Here is a 22,139-nt window from a genome sequence, read left to right on the forward strand (position 1 = left end):
CCTCTATACTGCTTGCATTAGAGTAGTGTAGCATGTTACTACTTTTCGTTAATCCTATCCTGATGCATAGCCTGTCATTGTTGCTACAACTGTTGATACCTTACCTGCAATCCTAAATGCTTAGTATAGGATGGTAGTTTATCATCAGTGGCCATACATTCTTGTCTGTCTGCCATGCTATACTATCGGGCCGTGATCACTCGGGAGTTGATCACGGGTATATACCTATACTTTATACATGATACATGTGATGACTAAAGTCGGGTTGGCTCGAGGATTACCCGCGAGTGATTCACGGATTGGGGGCTGAAAGGACCTTTGTCCCGACGGCCCTCTGGGTGGATCTTTGTGGCGGAGCGACATGGCAGGTTGAGACCACCTAGGAGAGAGGTGGGCCTGGCCCTGGTCGGCGTTCGCAGTGTCTTCAAGATAACACGTTTAACGAGATCTTGGTATTTGATCTGAGTCTGGCTACTGACCTATACGCACTAACCATCTACGCGGAGACAGTTATGGGCACTCGACGTCGTGGTATCAGCCGAAGCCTTCGTGACATCAGCGACTGAGTGGCGCGCGCCGGATTGGACTGGAACGCCTGCTAGGCTAGGTTTGCTTCCGACCATGTTCGCAACATGCAGGTGTGCAAAGGGCGATGGGCCCAGACCCCTGCGCCATAGGATTTAGACCGGCGTGCTGACCTCTCTGTTGTGCCTAGGTAGGGCTGCGACGCGTTGATCTTCCGAGGCCGGGCATGACCCAGAAAAGTGTGTCCGACCAAATGGGATCGAGCATGTTGGGTTATGTGGTGCACCCCTACAGGGAAGTTAATCTATTCGAATAGCCGTGATCTTCGGTAACAGGACGACTTGGAGTTGTACCTTGACCTTATGACAACTAGAACTGGATACTTAATAAAGCACACCCTTCCAAGTGTCAGATACAACCGGTGATCGCTCTCTCACAGGGCGACGAGGGGAGGATCATCGGTTAGGATTATGCTATGCGATGTTACTTGGTGAACTTACCATCTACTCTCTCCTTCTGCTGCAAGATGGAGGTTACCAGAAGCATAGTCTTCGATAGGACTAGCTATCCCCTTGTTATTCCGGCATTCTGCAGTTCAGTCCACATATGATACCCTTAATCCTTTTGATACCAATGCATACATATGTAGTGTAGCTCCTTGCTTGCGAGTACTTTGGATGAGTACTCATGGTTGCTTTTCTCCCCCTTTTTCCCTTTCCTATATCCGATTGCTGCAACCAGACGTTGGAGCCTAGGAGCCAGACGCCACTGTCGATAACGACTACTACTACTCGGGAGGTGCCTACTACTACGTGCAGCCCGCTGACGACGACCAGGAGTAGTTTAGGTGGATCCCAGGCAGGAGGAATGCGCCTCTTTTGATCTATATCTCAGTTTGTGTTAGCCTTCTTAAGGCAAACTTGTTTAACTTATGTCTGTACTCAGATATTGTTGCTTCCGCTGACTCGTCTATGATCGAGCTCTTGTATTTGAGCCTTCGAGGCCCATGGCTTGTAATATGATGCTTGTATGACTTATTTTATTTGTAGAGTTGTGTTGTGATATCTTCCCGTGAGTCCCTGATCTTGATCGTACACGTTTGCGTGTATGATTAGTGTATGATTGAATCGGGGGTGTCACACTCTTCATGGTCCAATACTAGTCCGGTTTCTCCTTCGGCCTGCTAAAGGCCCACAACACAGTTGGGCCATTTTACAGTACGACCTGACTTTCGGCCTCTTAGCGGCCCATGCTCTTCATGGTCCAGTACGAGCCCGCTGTCTCTTTCGGCCCGCTAAAGGCCCACAATATAGTTGGGCCATATGTAGCCACACCTTAGTAACGGCCTGTTAACGGCCCATGAAATCAAATGGGCCCATCTATTGCCCGCTTTGATGTCGGCCTGTTAACGACCTGGGAGGTAAGAGGGCCGACCATTAACTTTCGGCCCGGTAACGGCCCATTAACTTAATGGGCCCACTAAAGTTTGTACATGTCTTTAGGCCCAATTAGATAATTTGAGCCCATTACGACGAGCAATTATGCACAGGACCAAAACCGATCAAGCAAAGGTACGGCATACAGGGAAAAACGTTGCACATCCAACATATATTATAGGAAATTACATCCACTGGGCAATCAAAGATTGATGTCAGTGCAAATAAATGAACAAAACCTAACGATCTACAACGTCACAATCCGCAACCTCAGCGTGGATGACGCCCATAAGCATGTGGGCAAGTTCTTGTTCCTTTGCTACACTGTCTCTGAAAAACATTGATCAGTTGTTGTTGCACACGAATGTGCAGCTCTGATTCTTCCACCATTTCCATCATTGCTTTAGACATTATTGGTTCACAAACATACATTTTTTCCGTTGCATTCGAGACAGAGGAAACTGAACAGATTTAGATGGCGATTTTGGCAGGTTTGTATTATTGATAGTGGAGAGTGTCTCGACCACTGCATCATAACATAAATTAGGAGGGGAACCGAACAGATTAATCATGAGTTATTGCCATATTACCTGGCCTAGATTTATTGGAAAGAAACAATGGGGTTGCCTTGTTGTTTTCAGAGTTTGTCTTCTTATCTTCAGCAGCGTGCACCAAATTAACACACTAGCATTGCTATCATTGGCCAGTTCAGATAATAGGAAAACAACATTGACACAACGAATGTTTGGGCAACCAGACCACACCAGCCTACACCAAATTAACACAATATGGCACACCTATCATCAGCCAGGTAAGGTAATACAAAAGCAACATTGACACAATGAATGAATGGGCAACCAGAGAAGCACTACAATTCAGTAATGTGCATGATATGAGATAGTACACTCATGCAGCTCAGTATGCAAAACTACCAGTCAGTTTTCCTTAATTTAGATCAGATAAAGGTTGGATTCACACCAATTAACAAAATACATGCTGATGTAAAAATATAGGGATATATAGCAGGTACTTACATCAGCATTGAAGCACAGAGAATTCCCGCAAGATACTTTCCTCGAATACGATCCCAGTACAAAAAGTCTTCTATCCTTTAAGCTTATTTTCTAAAAGAGAGATGGGTAAGAAACATGTAGAAAATATGATCATAATTCTATAAAATTTCATGATGCAAGGATATGCACACGCTTGTTAGAATGGAGTTGACATATTTTTGCTGGACTGGAGCAGATTAGTTCTTTGGCCACTGGAATCTGCTTATTATCAGTGGGAGACGGGTTTCTCTGTGCTGGAGCGGTATCTATAAAAACTGGAGTTGGTTTATTATCTCCTAGCATTTTGATCTTTTGCAAAGACCTGGTTTGTAACCCTTCAGATTCTAATATAGTCGTCTTCCCCTTGCATGCCTTATATAGAAGAATGGTGCTTCAATTATAAAACATGCTACAATAGAGATGGAATAGGTACTGAAGAATAGAAAGGCATGACATATTGACATGTATTCACTCCATCCAGAAATAAATGGATGGGTCTAGGCGTATTTCAGTTCTAGATACATCCAGTTTTATCCATTTCTGCGACATGTAATCCGGATGGAGGGAGTATGATGTAAGAGCTAGGGATACGACGGGACAACAGTGTAAAAAACACTACTTGAATGTAAAACTGTATGGTAGCGGAATACATTACAGAAAAACACTAAGGCAACATATGCATGTATGATTGGGAAACTAACATGGCATTGCAAGAGACCACTAGAACAACACTTCAATGTAAAAAAAGAACATGGTATGATAGACAGATGAAGTACATACTGATGAATAACAATGCATAAGATATTGAGAAGCATAATGTCCAAACTAACCAGATGGCATTGCAATAGAGTAGAATGACAGTACTTGAATTTGAAAACATGTTATCATTAATGGAATAGGTACTGAAAAACAGGAAAGCATGCCATATTTACATGCATGATCAGCAGGCGAAGCACAAGGCATTGCAACAGAGTAGATGCACTCCAGGACATTATATGCATGCTATACCCATATCAAGGGCCAAGTTAGAGCAAGGACCTTATGGGGTGAATAGGATTCATCATCTTTCTGCAAGTCTTGTGAAGAACTGCCTTTACATGTTCCATCATATTAGGTATCATTGACGTCAAGTTTGTTGGCCGTTGCATTGCTCCGTGAGGTTCTTATGGATAAATCAGTGTGTGTAATTATATTTGACATGCATGGAAGACAACTAGTAGTTAGATTTATGTAATGAGTGCCTGTAGGAGACGACATAAATAGTAGGACTGGGGTTAACTAGCAGCAACAGGTCTCAAAAACTAAAGGGAGAACACAGATGAAAGCTACAGAATATGTATCGTTTTTACTCGAGATTAACTAGATGGCACACAAAAGTATTAAGGAACAACATAGGTTATACTAGAAGTGGTATAATACTATAATCACCAGCCTATGGGATAGCATTGGCTGATGGATGATAACTATGGAATAGCGTTACCTAAAGAACAAGTCTCTTAGCTGAACTATGGAACAGTGTTAACTCCTGAACAAGACCCTTAAGAGATCAGCATGAATATACAGTGAAATGTGATAATCTATTTTCAATGCTTAGATGAATAACAAAGCCATAAATGTCGCACACAAGTAAGATGAGGGTACAACCTATCTGGCCGCCATCCATAGGAGTGAGCATCATGTGCTGACTTGTCGATGGCCCTGAAGTTGTTGTGGTTGTCCATGTCGGGCACGCGCATTCGATGCAGGGAACTGTTGAGTGGGGACTATAGCTCCCTTCTGGTGCATGCTTCCCTTGTTGGAGCAGCTGCGGTGAGTCGGAAGACGATGTGGCTGAAGATGCAGAAAACGCATAATGTTAAGAACGACACATCTCTCTAATATGAAGAAATACCCTAAGAGATCAACATCAAGGTACAAGAGTGGTCACACGTCTATTGACTGAAGACTAAATTGGGGTCACACGATTTTATTTTATTTTGGTACTGTCCGATCTACGCCGGATGGCATTATAGCCGTCTTCTGCCTCCCAGCTGACACTGTTCGGAATCTTCCTTGAAGAGCCAGCGACCACCAGCAGAGCAGCTTGCCTCCGCCGTCCGTGGCCCCGACCAAAACCCATCTCCTTGCCCGACCGCACTGCCATGGTTGCGCCACCCCCGGGCCAATCCACAAAGACTTGCCATCATCCAGATCCGGCGGCGGCAGGACCTTCAACCCACACAACTCTAAGATAGCCATCTAAGCGCGGCTTCCGCGGCGAGCTTGCGCCCCCACACCCTTACATTAGACACCAGCCAAACGACAGCCTAGGAGCTCCGCCGGCTCGAGGGGTGCTGCTTCCCATTGGGAATCGATTGGCCCAGAACAAAAATTCAGACAACTGACGCCTAAATAAAGTGATTTGAGATGAGGGTGCGACCTATCTGGCGGCCCGGTGAAGTAGCCAGCTCCAGCTACCTAGTCGGTGAGGCTGGCGCAGTTGCGGTGGCTACCGGCGGCAGGGAAGTAGAGATGTCGCGATGGTCGACGGCTACGGGGAAGCAGCGCCGGGGCTATGGATGGGTCCAAAGTTGGAACCACTCCGGCGCCGTGAACAACGGCGGGGGTGAATCGGCTCTGGTACGGTTCACGCGGTCATCGTCGAGGCAGCTCCGGCAGCACGGAGTAAGAGGCACACGGCCCAACGCACGACGGAAAATGGATAGCGTCTCCGGGATTAGAGAGGAGGGCGGCTGTGAATTTGGTGCGGTGGGGGCGCCATGAGGAGGGGCTGAGGTTTCGCGGCTCGGGAGAAGGGAGCTTCCGGGGAGAAGGTGATTTGGCGCCCACGAGGTATGAATGGGGAATTGGGAGGGGGAACCATGTCTTACGGATGCATTTGTTTGAAATGTGTGTGTGTGGGGAGGGGGGGTTACAGTTCTACCCCTGCCTTTAGGCTTCTCGGCTTGGGTCTGTGTACTGAGGGTCGGGGATAGTAGAGTAACTTTGCTTCTCCCAAATAGTGGGCACGAGTGATTTTGGGCAAGGAGGGCGTGTTTTGAAATATACTGGGCACGAGCGATTTCGAGCAAGGAGGGCGTGTTTTGAAATATAGTGGGTGCGAGCGATTTCGGGCGATGTGGGCGTGTTTTGAAATATAGTGGGCGCGAGCGATTTCGGACGAGGAGAGCGTGTTTTGAAATAGTGAGCCCGAGCTATTTCGTGTGAGGAGAGGGTGTTTTGCCGACCATGGTTTATGAATTATTCGGCACATGTCATTTCGGTCGAGGAGAAGGCACGTTTGGATGAAGTTACGAACCTACCCACGATGTACAATGGGCCAATTGATTCGTGTCCCACATAGGCCGGTAATTTCGCGTCTCCCATTTATTTGCTCGGGCGAATTCCACCAAGCAGAGGGTGTTTAACGGTTTGTTCAAATTTTGGGAGAACGAGCATCTACGTCTACCTTACCAAGTTGATTCGAATCAAATTTTGAAATATTAGCTTGCCACTTCTTTTTTAGATGGAGAGATGATGCTCAGGAGTAATGTGTTTTTACATGCTTGTTGCTAGCGATTTACTATATGACAAATAGTTGACACACTCAAAAACAGGAATCAAAACCGCATTCGGCGAGCCTGGGCTTCATCAGCAGCCTCCCCAACGACATGTTGCTCGTCATCATCGGCCTCCTCCCCACCAAATCTGCCGTGCGAACCGCCCTGCTCTCCTGGCGGTGGCGCCCCCTCTGGCACCACATCCTCCTCAACCTCACCGTCGATAGCTCCCTCTGCTACAGGGATTGCAAACGCATGGCCGCATTCTCCAAGATCCTTTCATCGCACCCTGGGCTAGCCAGACGCCTTGACATCCGCATGTTCAGTACCAACTGCAAGGTCCAAGTCAAGTTCGACGAGTGGTTCTTATCGCCCGCCCTAGATCAGCTCGAGGAGCTCAGCTTTGAAGCTGTACAATCACTACTAGGAAAAGGCTATAGATGAAATTGACACTAATGGCGCACCAGAGAAGTGGTGCGCCACTACTATATACTAATGGCGCACCATGTGATGATGCGCCATTAGTGTGGAAGACACTAATGGCGCACCAGGCACAAGGTGCGCCACAAGTAACAATTTTTTTCATTTTTCCAAACATACTAATGGCGCATACTGGAAAAGTGCGCCATTAGTAGTTCTAACTAGTAATGGTGCACCAGCCATGGAGTGCGCCACTACTATATTTTTTATTCTTTTTTTGCAAAACTACTAATGGCGCACGGCCAGGAGGTGCGCCATTAGTATGTTGGGTTACTAATGGCGCATGGCTGTGTGGTGCGCCATTAGTAACCTGGGACCAGCTAGATATTTTGGATAGCCACACCTACACACTCACTTTCCCCACTTCATTCCCTCCACCTCCTTCTCCAAGCTTGTCGGCTACCTCCTCCTCCTTACCTCATTTGCACCATAGATTCATCAAAATTAAGTGGTGAAATTACCTCATTTGCACAATGGTTATACCCGAAGCCAAATCCAAGACCGCGGGCGCAAACATCACCGCGAAAAATGAGCCATGGGTACTGGCTTCCCAAGTGGACCAATGCTTCTTCATTACCGACCCGTCAAAGCCCAGTCATGTTGTCGTGAGGAGAGGCAAAAGGAAGATCATCGGAATGGATGGAGTAGCCAATGAGCAAGACTTCGACAAGTACGGCGACCCGAAGATCGAACATGACGACGACGATGAAGTAGCAGCATACACCACAAGAAGAAGCAGGACCACCCTACCTAAAGGACGTCCGTTCCACAGAAGAACTCCATTTGCGAAAAAGAAGGGCAAGAAGATTGTGAACAGATAGCTAGCTAAGATCGATTGTACTTAAATCGTAGCCTTCATTTCTCGATTGTATTTCATGGGCACTTTTTGATATCATGAATATTTTTAAATTTCATGGGCACTTTTTGAATTCATGAGGACACTCAATGTCGATCCCCCTCCATCTCGATCTCGCTTCCCCCTCCATCTCGATCTCGACCCCCCTCCATCTCGATCGCTATCCTCCTCCATCTTGATCTCGATCCCACCCGCACCCCCCCGCTAGCTCCACCGCCGCCGCCGACCCACCGCACCCTCCCCCGCTCCACCGCCGACGAGCACCCCCCCTCCCCCGCTCCACCGCCGCCGACGAGCCCCCGCACCCTCCCCGCCCCGCCCGATGATATTTTCAAATAACAAATTTGATGATATTTTTTAAAAAAATTATTACTGTTTTTATAAAAAATATTACTGTTTCATATTCATATTCATTTTTTTAAATAATAATAAAAAAGTGTAGACTACAATTGTTGTTAAACAACAATTATTACTGTTTTTATAAAAATATTACTGTTTCATATTCATATTCATATTTCAAAAAATAATAATAAAAAAGTGTAGACTACAATTGTTGTTAAACAACAATTATTACTGTTTTTATAAAAAATATTACTGTTTCATATTCATATTCATTTTTTAAAAAGTAAAAAAGAAATTCTTACTTATGGCGCACGGGTGGCTGGTGCGCCATTGCTATCTAAAAAAGAGTATACTTATGGCGCACTGTCCCGCGGTGCGCCATTGCTATGAAAAAAACATTCTAATGGCGCACCGCCTGGGGGTGCGCCATTAGTAATCTTCCCCATCCATACACTTCGTCCCTCCCTCGTCCCTCCCTCTCGCCAGACACTTCCCTCTCCCTCCACCGTGCCGCTCCCTCCCTCGTCCCTCCCTCCACTGCGCCGCGCCGCTGCCCCGACCCACTGCGCCGCACCGCCGCCCACGCGCCCCCGCCGCCTCCCTCTCCCTTCCTCCCCCTCGAGCGCCGCCTCCCCCCCCCCCCCCCCCCCGAGCGCCGCCTCCCTCGCCTCCCTCGAAACCCTAGAAGCCCGCGACCTCCCCACCGTCTATCCCCGCTTCCCCCAAGCTCGCCGTCTCCGTCCTCCGTCGTCTCCGCTCCGGCCACCACCAAATCTCTCTCATCGGAGCTGCCCCTCGACGGCGGCTAGCCTCATCGGACGCGCTCCTCGACGGCGGCGCGAGCCTCCCCGCGTGGCCTAGTTACTCCCTCCCTCCCTCTCTCCCCTTGTTCTGTTCGTCATGCAGTTCATATCTCCCCCGGATCGCTGCCGAAGGGTCTGCACTCGCTGGATCTGTCGCGGAACAAGATCGCCAACGTCGAGGGGCTTCGGGAATTGACGAAGCTTCGTGTGCTCAACCTCAGCTACAACCGAATTTCGTGCATCGGCCACGGTAAGTCGCAGACTTGGGGTTCTTGCATTGCACTGCACATCTTCTGTAAATTCCTTAGTACTAGATTTCTTTCTGGTCCATGTACACCTGCATCCTATCCAAGACAGACATGTAACATTCCATAGGATGTATGGATCATATCTTGAATGATATGGCAGTGGCCACATTTGTTGGTGGCTGGGAACGGCCACATTCAGTAATTATTTTTTCCTACAAAAGTTCAATGTCTATGCATCACATGTTAGAGTCCGAGGAAAAGTTCACTGAAATTGTTGTAGTTTAAAAACAGTTAACTGAAACTGTTGTAGTCTGAAACTGTCAGGAGTTGGTAATTATCGGACTAAGTAAGTTACTTGTTACTACAAGTCTACAAGACTTTGTTTCCAGCGATGGTCATAAGCTTTCGTGTTGACGTGATTGCGGTCTTTGTGATTCGTCACAGGGTTCTATCTTATGTTAATTCACCTCTGTGATCTGTGGGTCTTGATATATAGCAATGAAGATGGCAATTTAGCATCCTGCTTGCTAATACTTGTTACTGCCCTTCTGCAGATCCATTATTAGTTAGTACTGTTATAGAGTATCCGAGGGTGCTAGCCTTTAACTGTACTAATTTTTATGGTGAGAAGATAACTTTTTCAACTAGTTTGTTTACTCTATTTTTGGGACAAAGGCAGACAGGCGCTCTACTGATTTCATTAAGAGAAAGGGTAGCAGGCTCAATATTTGTAGAAAATTCTTTCTCTTGCTGCTTTCTGGGTTTCAGAGTCTTGTGGACACATATCAACATGATTCATTTTAAGTTTGATTTAAGACATAAATGACATTAATGTTTAGCTCAGAGTATCTAAAGTGTTAGGAATTCTGTGTTGTTTCTAAAAGCTCTACAATATCCAGATTTTATGATATTTGTACATCCACAAGACTTAGCCTGAAATCTGTGTTGTTTCTGAATATTCGTAGTGAATAGTTTCAGTATTGCTTTTTTTAAACATGTCAGTATTGCTTTGCATAATGCATAATGGAAGGGGAAAAATGCTTGCATGATGAATTTGTTGCAAAAAATTGCCCCTGTTCATTCAGTTTTGCTTGCATGATGGAAGGGGAAAAATGCTAAAAAAGTGTCCTCCAATACCCCGGCCCATGCATCAAATCCTTTTGGATGTTTTGGATGTTTTGTCTCCGACCATTGTGTCGTGATGAATTTGCAGGTACCCTGAGAGGCCCTTGAGTTTGCCGTAATGTCGATTAACTTCCGTTCCGGCAAATTCGGGTACTCCATATGTCCTATTTTCAGCAAAGGTCATGCTGAAATTTCCCGTGAATTTTAGCATGACTTTGCTAAAAATAGGACATATGGGATACTTGCGACTAATGCATGGCCCGGGGTATCTTAGTACTTAGTTAAGTAGGATCAACTGCCCCGCTATTCTTGCTGCATTAAACCATAGGTGGCAATAGAGCCAAGTGATTAGGCCCAACTTAGAATTCTCCTTAGCATCGATAAACCCTAGATGATAAACCCAACATAGGTGGCAATAGAGCCAAGTGATTAGTGCCAAGTGATTAGGCCCAACCTAGGGTGCCAAGTGATTAGGCCCAACCTGGCGGTCAGAAGGATGCCTACTACGCCCTCCATCACATGCGGGCGATCGTAAGGGACCATCATCACCTTCTGCTACCAGATAATCTCAAAAATTGGGCCGCGAGCTTGTCGGCAATCCAGGACGCGGACATCAGACAAGAATTCTTTCGCATCCAGTCGGAGTTTGCGGACATCATCCATCAAGATGTCCTTCATACCTCGGGGCAGTTCTACCTCAGATATCAACCGTCCAACAGGGAGATAGACGGAACGCTACAAATGCAGGCTGACAACGCCCGCGATTTCATGACCATCACGACAGACGGCGGCTTCATCCACGCTCCGGTCCCATGAGTCGAGTCGACAGTAGTGATGCTATGTGTAGTTCTGAAACATTGAATGACTCATGTTGTAATTAAACTTTAATGAACTTGTATATCTCTTTGGTTTGGACAGTCGTTCAACTTAGATGTAATCGATGCTATTTATTAGTAGGACCATGAATCGTGCTATTAATGTCATGTCTTGCTTTTCTCTTCCGATCCTTTTGTTGCACACTTATATACTGCTTATGTATGCATTGTCTGTTGTTTGGCTTGTGCATAGAGATGCCGTCGTATGTTTTGTACAAGGGTAAGGTTCCCGGAGTCTACGACGACTGGGAGGAGTGTCGGAGACAGGTTCACCGTTTCAGCGGTAACAGTTGCAAAGGGTACACCAGTAGGGCGGAGGCGGAATCTAGATACGCCCGCTATCTAGCGGGAGATAGGAGGGAGCGTTGGAGGAACCGGATGAAGACCAGTTTCATCGCGATGATGCCCATCGTGATGACCGCAGCTCTCTTCTATGTGATGGTAGTTTAGATGATCGATATCGACTTGTAATGTGAAGACAAACTCGATACTCGCGGTCTCGATACTTGTAATGTTTTATCTTTGTTCGGTCTTTTGAATTCAGAGACTAATATGATGAATTGTATTCGGAGACTAATCTTCTATTGTATTCGATGAATCTGCTGTTGCTGTGTGCTGCTGTCTTATTCTGTCAAATAATATATTTTGTAACCTGTGCAAAAATTAGAAAAGTAAAAAAGAATAAAACCTAATATTCATACTAATGGCGCATCACTACAGAGTGCGCCATTAGTATGCCAAAGTATACTAATGGCGCATCACACAACAGTGCGCCATTAATATGCCAAAGTATACTAATGGTGCATCACACAATAGTGCGCCATTAGTATGCCAAAGCACATGGTTAAATATGGCCCCCTGGGAGGCATACTAATGGCGCATGGTGTTCTATACTAATGGCGCACTACGTGGTGCGCCATTAGTATACCAGATACTAATGGCGCACCAGTGGTGCGCCATTAGTAAGAAATACTAGTGGCGTGATACTAATGGCGCACCAGTAGTGCGCCATTAGTAGGCAAAACTGGTGCGCCATTAGTAGGCCTTTTCCTAGTAGTGAATGTCGCTCTCTGCCGCCGTCCGCGCTCCGCCTCACGCCAACGTTGTGCTGCGCCAGCTTCAGCTCCTGCTATTTTCCCTAGATTAATGTCGCACCCGCCCTTCTTCTCCCTGAACTCAAGCAGCTCGACCTCTTCGACATTGGCATCTTGAAGAAGGATATGGAGCACCTGCTCCGCAGCTGTACTGCGCTCAAGTTCCTTCATCTTGAGCAGATCCACGAGTTCATTAGCCTCCACATCGCCTTGATGAATCTCCGATGGATTTTTGTGTCTTGCTGGCCCCGCAATAAGACATCAATTGGGAAGAGATCACTCCAGCTGTTCCATGTTATGGTCATTGAGAATGCGCCTTTCCTCGAGAGATTGCTTGTATCTGATCTAGAAGGTCCAACAAAAATCAGGGTCATTGACGCGCCGAAATTGACAGTGTTGGTGTACTCGTCTGCCAAATTCTCCGAACTCTTTATTGGATCCGTAATCATTCAGTACAACACTCATCTTCTTCTCCATCTTCTTGAAATTCACATTTTGAAATTTCTTCTTGATGTATTTATGACCGTCTTACCGAAAATGATTGTCACAAGCTTGACCTAGTCTATGCGCAGTCTCCAAGATCCTTTCATCGCACCCTGGGCCAGCCAGACGCCTTGACATCCACATGTTCAGCACCAACAGCAAGGTCCAACCCAAGTTTGACGAGTGGTTCTTATCCCCCGCCCTAGATCAGCTCGAGGAGCTCAGCTTTGAAGCTGGACGATGTCGCTCTCTGCCGCCGTCCACGCTCCGCCTCGCGCCAACGCTGCGCCGCGCCAGCTTCAGCTCCTGCTATCTGTTGGGGGAACATAGTAATTTCAAAAAAATTCCTACGCACACGCAAGATCATTGTGATGCATAGCAACGAGAGGTGAGAGTGTGTCCACGTACCCTCGTAGACCGATAGCGGAAGCGTTAGCACAACGCGGTTGATGTAGTCGTACGTCTTCACGATCCGACCGATCAAGCACCGAACGCACAGCACCTCCGAGTTCTGCACACGTTCAACTCAATGACGTCCCTCGAACTCCAATCCAGCTGAGCTTTGAGGGAGAGTTCCATCAGCACGATGGCGTGGTGATGATGATGATGTTCTACCGACGCAGGGCTTCGCCTAAGCACTGCTATGATATGACCGTGGTGGATTATGGTGGAGGGGGGCACCGCACACGGCTAGAAGATCCAAGAGATCAATTGTTGTGTCTATGGGGTGCCCCCCTCCTTCGTATATAAAGGGGGTGAGGAGGAGGGGGCCGGCCAAGGGGAGGAGGCGTGCCCAAGGGGGGGGGCAATCCTACTCCAAGTAGATTTTGCCCCTTTCCTATTCCAACTAGGAGAAGGGGGAAGGAGGAGGTGGAGAGAAGGAAGGAGAAGGGGGGCCGCCGCCCCCTTCCCTTTCCCAATTCGGATTGGGGCAAGGGGGCCGCGCACCACCTCCTGCCGCCTCTCCTCTTCCACCAGTTGGGCCCATGAGGCCCAATAACCCCCCCCCCCCCCCGGGGGGGGGGGGGGTGTTCCGGTAACCCCCCGGTACTCCGGTATATATCCGACAACCCCAGAACCATTCCCGTGTTCGAATATAGTCGTCCAATATATCAATCTTCATGTCTCGACCAATTCGAGACTCATCGTCATGTCTGTGATCACATCCGGGACTCCGAACTACCTTCGGTACATCAAAACACATAAACTCATAATATAACCGTCATCGAACTTTAAGCGTGCGGACCCTACGGGTTCGAGAACTATGTAGACATGACCGAGACACGTCTCCGGTCAATAACCAACAATGGAACCTGGATGCTCATATTGGCTCCTACATATTCTACTAAGATCTTTATCAGTCAAACCGCATAACAACATACGTTGTTCCCTTTGTCATCGGTATGTTACTTGCCTGAGATTCGATCGTCGGTATCTCAATACCTAGTTCAATCCCATTACCGGCAGGTCTCTTTACTCGTTCGATAATACATCATCCCGCAACTAACTCATTAGTTATAATGATTGGAAGGCTTGAGTGATGTGTATTACCGAGTGGGCCCAGAGATACCTCTCCGACAATCGGAGTGACAAATCCTAATCTTGAAATACGCCAACCCAACAAGTACCTTTGGAGACACCTGTAGAGCACCTTTATAATCACCCAGTTACGTTGTGACGTTTGGTAGCACACAAAGTGTTCCTCCGATAAACGGGAGTTGCATAATCTCATATTAACAGGAACATGTATAAGTCATGAAGAAAGCAATAGCAACAAACTAAACGATCAAGTGCTAAGCTAACGGAATGGGTCAAGTCAATCACATCATTCTCCTAATGATGTGATCCCGTTGATCAAATGACAACTCTTTGTCTATGGCTAGCAAAACATAACCATCTTTGATCAACGAGCTAGTCAAGTAGAGGCATACTAGTGACACTCTGTTTGTCTATGTATTCACACATGTATCATGTTTCCGGTTAATATAATTCTAGCATGAATAATAAACATTTATAATGATATAATAAAATAAATAATAACTTTATTATTGCCTCTGGGGCATATTTCCTTCACTATCTTCCCTAGATTAATGCCGCACCCGCCCTTCTTCTCCCTCAACTCAAGCAGTTCGACCTCTTCGACGTTGTCATCTCCAAGAAGGCTATGGAGCACCTGCTCCGCAGCTGTACTGCGCTCGAGTACCTTCGTCTTGAGCAGATCCATGGGTTCATTAGCTTCCACATTGCCTCGACGAATCTCCGATGGATTTATGTGTCTTGCTGGCCCCGCAACAAGACATCAATTGGGAAGAGATCACTCCAGCTATTCCACATTATGGTCATTGAGAATGCGTCTTTCCTTGAGAGATTGCTTGTATGGATCTAGAAGGTCCAACAAAAATTAGGGTCATTGACGCGCCGAAATTGATAGGGTTGGTGCACTCGTCTGCCAAATTCTCCGAACTCTTTATTGGATCCGTAATCGTTCAGGTACAACACTCATCTTCTTCTTCGTCTTCTTGAAATTCACATTTTTAAATTTCTTCTTGATATATTTTTGACCGTCTTCCAGAAAATGATTCCCACAAGCTTGACTCAGTCTATGCGCACAGTGAAGATCTTGGCAATAAAATCTATCGACCCCAATCTGGATCAAGTTGTTGGATTCCTTACATGCTTTCCGTGCACGGAGAAGCTACTCATCGAGGTGAAACTTCTTTATCACAACGTAGCTCAATTTTTTCGTAATTTCCCCAAATTACGATGACAAGTGTAGTGTTCAAAATTGCATCTACGCACTACACCGAAAGAAAAAAAATTAGTATTTTTTCTCACATGATCACCTGCATCGTTTTTTTGTTGTACTACTATAGTAGCCTAGGCTAGTCATTAAGGATAGTATAACCGCACCTAAAGCGAGCCTTCTCAGCGATTAGTGTTTTTGACCGTCCGTTTTATTGATTTGATCGTTCCTGGCTGTCAGATCTTGTCTAGGAAGCGATCTGTCCCGCACTATGTGTAATCTGACCCAGTTGTTCTGTGGGCTGCTGCTCCAGAAGCCGAAACGAACGCCTCTGCTTAACTGGGCCTTCGGCCAGCCCAGCTCTTCGCAAGAGGTCCAGTGTTGCGCTGAGGGGATCCATCAATGAGGAATACAGAGGAGAGGAGCGCCCGCGTCCATCAGTGCGCCGCCGGCCGACGGGACGAATCCCCTGGCCACGCTGCCATCTCCCTCTGCCGCCGCCAGCAGTACGTGCTCCTGCTTCCCTCTGCCGCCCCGTCCCTTCTCGACGCCCCCCTCACTCACACTTCGCCTTCCGCCATAGCCCTTCCCATCATGGCCCCGACCCCCCTGTGCCTCCATGTCGCCAGCCACATCTAGCCGTTTGGAACTCTTCCGATCTGAACCTGGTCGTCCTTGCCCACCCATTGCTCCAATCCAAGTGCCCCGCCTGTTGGTTGGCTTTTGCCTCTTCGACGATCAGACCCGGGCAGCAAAGAGGCCGTAAATCACCTCCTCCTCATGCCCGTATGATCACCCAAGCACTCGTGGTGGCCGTCTCCTTGTTCTTCCTCTTCACCAGAAGATACAGGTTACAAGGAAGCTCCTGAATTGCCACCCTTTGCTTTCTCCCCTTCCTTCTGAATTATGCATAACCACAGGTCATTTTTGCAGCCAGATTTTGTTGCTCTTTTGAAGAGTCGATCAAGCCACTTCTCGCTGCACACTCCAATGTAATTTTGTCCTGGTATGAACTATGTACAAAACACATATCATGACCACTCATTTTTTTGCAGGTGTTATTATTGACATTTGCATGATTTGATTATTGTCAGTAGCAGTCCATCTGTAGCTGGTAAAGTGGGTCAAACTTATTATATCTGTGACTTACCACGTGTTTGTTGAATCAATGTTGAAAACAACAAAGGGAATAATTATCCTGTGTCTAATTTAAATGCAGTCCTACCTAAACTTGTGGCTGGCTCTCTTTTTAGTCTTGCTTACCATCTGGATTAGCCCTGATCCATCTTCATCACCATGTTTACATATACAAATGTTATTGGAATAGTATCTGGAATTTCAGATATACTGAAGGCATGATTACCTGCTAGAGCACAAGAATCAGATGAAAGGAACTTGCTGTTCACAGATATTGAGTAAGCTATTTCATATAGATCATGATACATTAAACTTATCTGTTGATTTTATGATATTTAATCCATGATGCTATGTTTAGTGGAAACACTATGGAAGTTGCACTGTGGAGAGAACATGCAACTTCCTTCCAGGCTGATAATCTATACAACCTTGGTCGGACGCAACTAATTCCAGTTCTTTTGATTGAAAATTTTATGAAAAGTTACCTAGGTATGGTTGATGTTTCAAAGTATTTATTTACACCTTTTCAATTAAGAAAGAAGCCACATGGTTATAAAAAATGTAGGCTGTTCACAATAAGCTGCAGCGATGCTGCTAAGATTTATATCAATCCAGATATACCTGAGAAGATAAATTATTGTGCTAGGTAAAAAAAGTAACTAACATTACAAATTGTAACACATATCAGTAACTGTTGTAATATACTTACCTTTATGTTCATTATGCTGAATGCAGACTAGGTAAACAAATGCGTACCATGTCTGACATTTATGGCAGCACGTGATGATCGGTACAATCCATCAATTAGTAATGAAAGGGCTGGCACCGTCAAGGTCGATTTCCTGGTTACCATGAATCCTAATGAATTCCAGATACATCGTACCTCTAAATAATGTTATTCTGAAGGCCGATTTCCTGGTTACCATGAATCCTAATGAATTCCAGATACATCGTACCTCTAAACATTTTCTTGTGAGTTATTTACACATGTCCTACTTTCAGAATAACTATCGAATACCCAACCAACAAATGCCAATTTCATTGATTATGTTAATTTTGTAGGGGAATAATATGATGAGCACGGTCACAATAATGAGACTGGCCTCAGAACATTGGTGATTCCTCTCTTGCCAAATATGCCATAGGAAGGCATTTCAAGTTGGAAGTGCATTTGTTTGCAGCAATAACGTAGTTACAGCAGCAGTGAATGTAAACGACTTTATTCATCAGTTATGTGTGGTGCAAAATGATAACTGAATACTTAGAAATGCCTGAATATTAAACACCCATTAAACACGATATAATGGTCATTAGCTTGACATCTCACACACCATTCTTCTATGACTATAGAAACCTATTTCCAGATATAAATTCAGCCAAACCAACGCAAGACAACCCGCTAAATCAAAGTATACTAGATCTAATATGTAATAAACCGAAGTTGTAATGTACTGAAGTTAAACATATAGAATCAGAACGGAAACCCTTCTAATTTTGACTTTTTTTGAGAAAGACCTGTAATATTGTCATGAGTATTACACGACTATTAAATACTAAGCATTAAAACAACGTGACTCAAGGCTCAGTCAAAGTCCATACTTTTCAGATAAGACATTAAAACAACGTGACAAAATGCCCAGTCCAATACTATACTTCCAGATATATTCAAAAAGGCCAGCCCAAGAACAAACTAATAGCCAAAAATCTTTGTCTTGTTTAATCCTCCTGTCATTTCATGTATACCTTCGGCTTTCAATATTCAATAAAGGAAGGAACTGCACAATTAAAGATAAATTCTCAAGCTAAAATTACTATACAAAATTACTGAACAAACATGTCCCTGTATATTTGTATCAATCCGTATCATTAAATCACACAAATCGACGGGCACAGCAACGCGCGCCGCCATGATCTAGTAGTGGAAAGTAACTTAGACTAGTAACTCTATGGTAACCCTAAGAGCAAGTACTACCTCCGTCCTGGTTTACTCTTCCTATTTTGTAGTATCAAAATTTGACCATAGATTTAACTGAAAACATGTTAATGCATGTCACTAAAAATTATATCGTTGGATTCGTATTTGAACATAATTTAAAATGGTATAATTTTTTGTCACATGCATTGGCATTTTCTTAGGTAAATCTATGGTCAAAATTTTACACTAAATACGAGGTAGTACAAAAGTGGGCTATAACGGCCCTCCACTATGTAGGCCAAAACACGTGCCAAATTCACTTGTGATGCATTTGGCATCAATGCCCCTCAATTGCTCACCTGGTGCCCCAATCTGGTCACCTACTTTGCGCCGGTGCCAAATTAACTCACGCAATGAAAAAACACTTGCATGGGAGAGAGAGAGAGAGGACTGAGGCAATAAAAAAACACTTGTTTGGGAGAGTGAGAGGCTGGTGTAGTTGGTTTGATTGATTTGTTTATACATGTGGGTCTGTGTGCACAGCGGTGCCAACTCTCTTGCATCGCGAGAGCGGTGCCAAAATATTTTGATTTGACATCGATGCGTATTATGTGGCATACTTTTGAGAAATATGGCATCGGCCACATAGTGGAAGGCAACAAATGCCCAAGCTCTTCACATGCTCCTAGGTAAATGAGAGGAGAGAGAGAGTGAAAAAATATCACTAGCCAGCCAACCCTATCGTATGAGCGAATGATATTGGTACCTCTTGATGACACGACAATCTTATACAGCCAGCTGCTCTAATATGTTCTCTTCTTTTGCAGATAAAAAAGACCTGAAAGTGAAAGACGTGTTGCACTATAACGACCTCATCGAATGCCTTGATCTCCATCTTACAGAAATTGATTTGATCGACTACCGAGGCAGCACATCTGAGATTAAATTGGCCAGGTTCTTTGTTCTGGAGGCAAGTGTGCTCAAGGTAATGAGGTTTGGCATTCTTGGCGCAACAATGAATGGAGTGCTGATCACCGCAAGCGTCTAAGCCTAAATGACAAAGTCTCCACAAAAGCTGAATTTGTTTTTGAAACATCAAGTGGCCAGAGACTCGAAAATTTATTTTCCCATTAGTGACTTGTCAGGGCAGTGGATTTTAGTTTGTACGATAATGTTGCATCCACCTAAAGTAACAAAAGTTCTTACGGAAACTTCCTAGTAATTCCCTCTTCGTAGGTGCAGCATTACTCCTAACATTTGTAATATCAGTTTGAAACTTGTAATATTGCCGTGTCCTATTCCTGTGTTTTCAAAATCCTGCGAATCAAAGAGGTCCTGAGTTGGTGATGGTGTTGTGCCTGCCATCTTTCATCAATAGCCGTCGGATCTAGATCTGACGCATACAAACCAAACTTCTCCGGTTTTGCAAAAAGATGCACGCACTTGTTTCCTATTTACAAACAACTCCTTGTCTCTCACAATCAGCCTTATCTCCTCCCCACCACATCTAGAAGGCCATGGAAAAATCTGGTGCGATGGCCGCTGCCGGCGCTGTCCACCTCCAATCTTGGTGTTTCATGCAGTGCATGGGCATCTACACACGGGAAATTATGTCGAACACGGCTAGTTGTAAGCAGGCTAGCTCTACAGCCATGATGATAATGACTGCAGACGGTGAGGCTGACTATGGTATGCCGAACACGGTGCCTATACTCGGGTGTCATCTCTGACGCATGGTCTTGTCACTTCACTGTGAGGAGCAGCACGTAATAATTTGACCAACGGGTAGTACAGTGCTACTAGTACATTGGTAGTATAACTACTAGTACTAGCACCACCGTCTGGATTTAGTAGTACTACCACGTCCATCTGGATTTAGTATTTGACTAGCAATACCTAGTAATGCATGTGACAAAAAATGTACTACTCCCTCTATAAATAAATACATGGTGTATTGTTTTATTCCTATCGGCAAGAGAACTTAATGTCTTTTTGCTAATTAATAGGATTACATGCAATGAACTAACCACTGCATGTCATGTTTGGTAGTCTCAAGTCATTGAAAGTATGCAGGGCCCACATCTCTCATTGGTTGATATGTCACGAAATAAGAATTGAGGAGGGAGTTAATGTACCATGCCTAAGTGTTTTGGGATTACACAAATTTTTTGGTTACATGCATTAACATTTTATTAGTTAAATCAAAGGTCAAAACTTGGCGCAAAATGCAAAGGGGACCAATAAACCAGTAAACATCAAAGTTATCTTGTTTGGCCCCAACTAGAGGTCTGATGAGATGACTATACTGCACCAGCACGGAGGGGGACGCAGCTTCATTGACTTACTACACTTGCCTTTGGTTGCATGACACGTGGGCCCAACAGGTGGCTGGCCCGCCTGTCATACAGCCAAAGGCAGGTGCAGCAGAGGGCCGAGGAATAGATGGCCAACACACACGAGAATTCAATGCAGTATGCACTTCTCATATAAAGGCTCCCCGCCAGTCCAATCTACGAAATCCTACGCACCTACGCACCCTAACCAAGGGCAAGAGTGATCACTCCAATCGCAAGATCAGTTGACTAGAAACTAGACCCATGGAGGCGATGAGCGCGAGCATCAGCCGGCTGTGCCAGATGGTCCACGACGCTGGCCTGTGGCCCGGCACCGAGGAACGTCTCCAGGTCGTGCTTGAGGCCGCCAGGGTGAGAGGCTGCTTGGACGACAGCTTCATCTCCTTGTCCGACAAGGTCCTCGTCGGCTTCCTCGACAAGTTCACCGTCGTCAAGAAGCTCGCGGACGACCTTGACGTACGCCTCCAGCCCACGCGCCCAGGCTCTACGATGCCCGCCACCCTCAACGACCTCTATGGTGACAACCTCTTCGACGCACTGGTGGACCTATGACTGCCCGCCGTCGCACCGGAGAATGTCCACCTCGAGGTCGCGCTCGCCGCGAAGCGCCTGGCGCAGCAAGACACCGTGTACATAATCACCCACGTCTACGCGCAAATCTTCCACAAGGACTACTACGTGCCAGAGGAGGACGATAGGTCGCTGGCCTTCTTGACCCACAGGGCAACCTTGGACGGCATTGTTCAGAAGCACGTTGAGCTCGCCGACAACGCCTCTGCTCCTTACACGTTGGTTGGTGACCCGGCGCACTAGGGCGTGAGGATGTAGTTGATGGATCAGTATGTATCTTTATCTTTCCGTCAAATCCATGTAGTAGTATATGGTACTACTAGTAATTATCTTACCTTTCGCATCAACTTCATAATTTTTGTACGTACTCCATGCATGAACCGCGCCAGAACCTAACTTCTCATTACTCTAGGGAAAATAGTCATTTCTATCTATCGGTTGCGCCATGGAGCAGAACCAAAATTTACAAGTTAGAAGTTCAAAAGGAAAAGCTTGTCATGTTCGCGTCGCACCCCGCTGCCCACACGGTTGGTCCGGCACGCCGCTTAAGGGGGAATGCGTG

The 22,139-nt window shown here is 45.8% G+C and overlaps 1 long non-coding RNA gene across 6 annotated transcripts; it reads left to right on the plus strand.

The window, feature by feature from the left end:
• The first annotated feature begins 15,977 nt into the window (after positions 1 to 15,977).
• LOC125551935 lies at positions 15,978 to 18,051 on the plus strand. 6 transcript variants are annotated; one of them, XR_007303322.1, is made up of 5 exons: positions 15,978 to 16,451; positions 16,535 to 17,016; positions 17,097 to 17,227; positions 17,474 to 17,710; positions 17,801 to 18,051. It is a non-coding gene; the product is annotated as an uncharacterized LOC125551935 (long non-coding RNA). The 6 variants fall into 6 exon arrangements; XR_007303319.1 differs by having other exon boundaries at positions 16,535 to 17,227; XR_007303320.1 differs by having other exon boundaries at positions 17,097 to 17,710.
• The last annotated feature ends 4,088 nt before the right edge of the window (positions 18,052 to 22,139 follow it).

The sequence above is a fragment of the Triticum urartu genome, chromosome 4 (genome assembly GCF_003073215.2).
Source record: "Triticum urartu cultivar G1812 chromosome 4, Tu2.1, whole genome shotgun sequence".
In the NCBI taxonomy this organism is placed as follows: domain Eukaryota; kingdom Viridiplantae; phylum Streptophyta; class Magnoliopsida; order Poales; family Poaceae; genus Triticum; species Triticum urartu.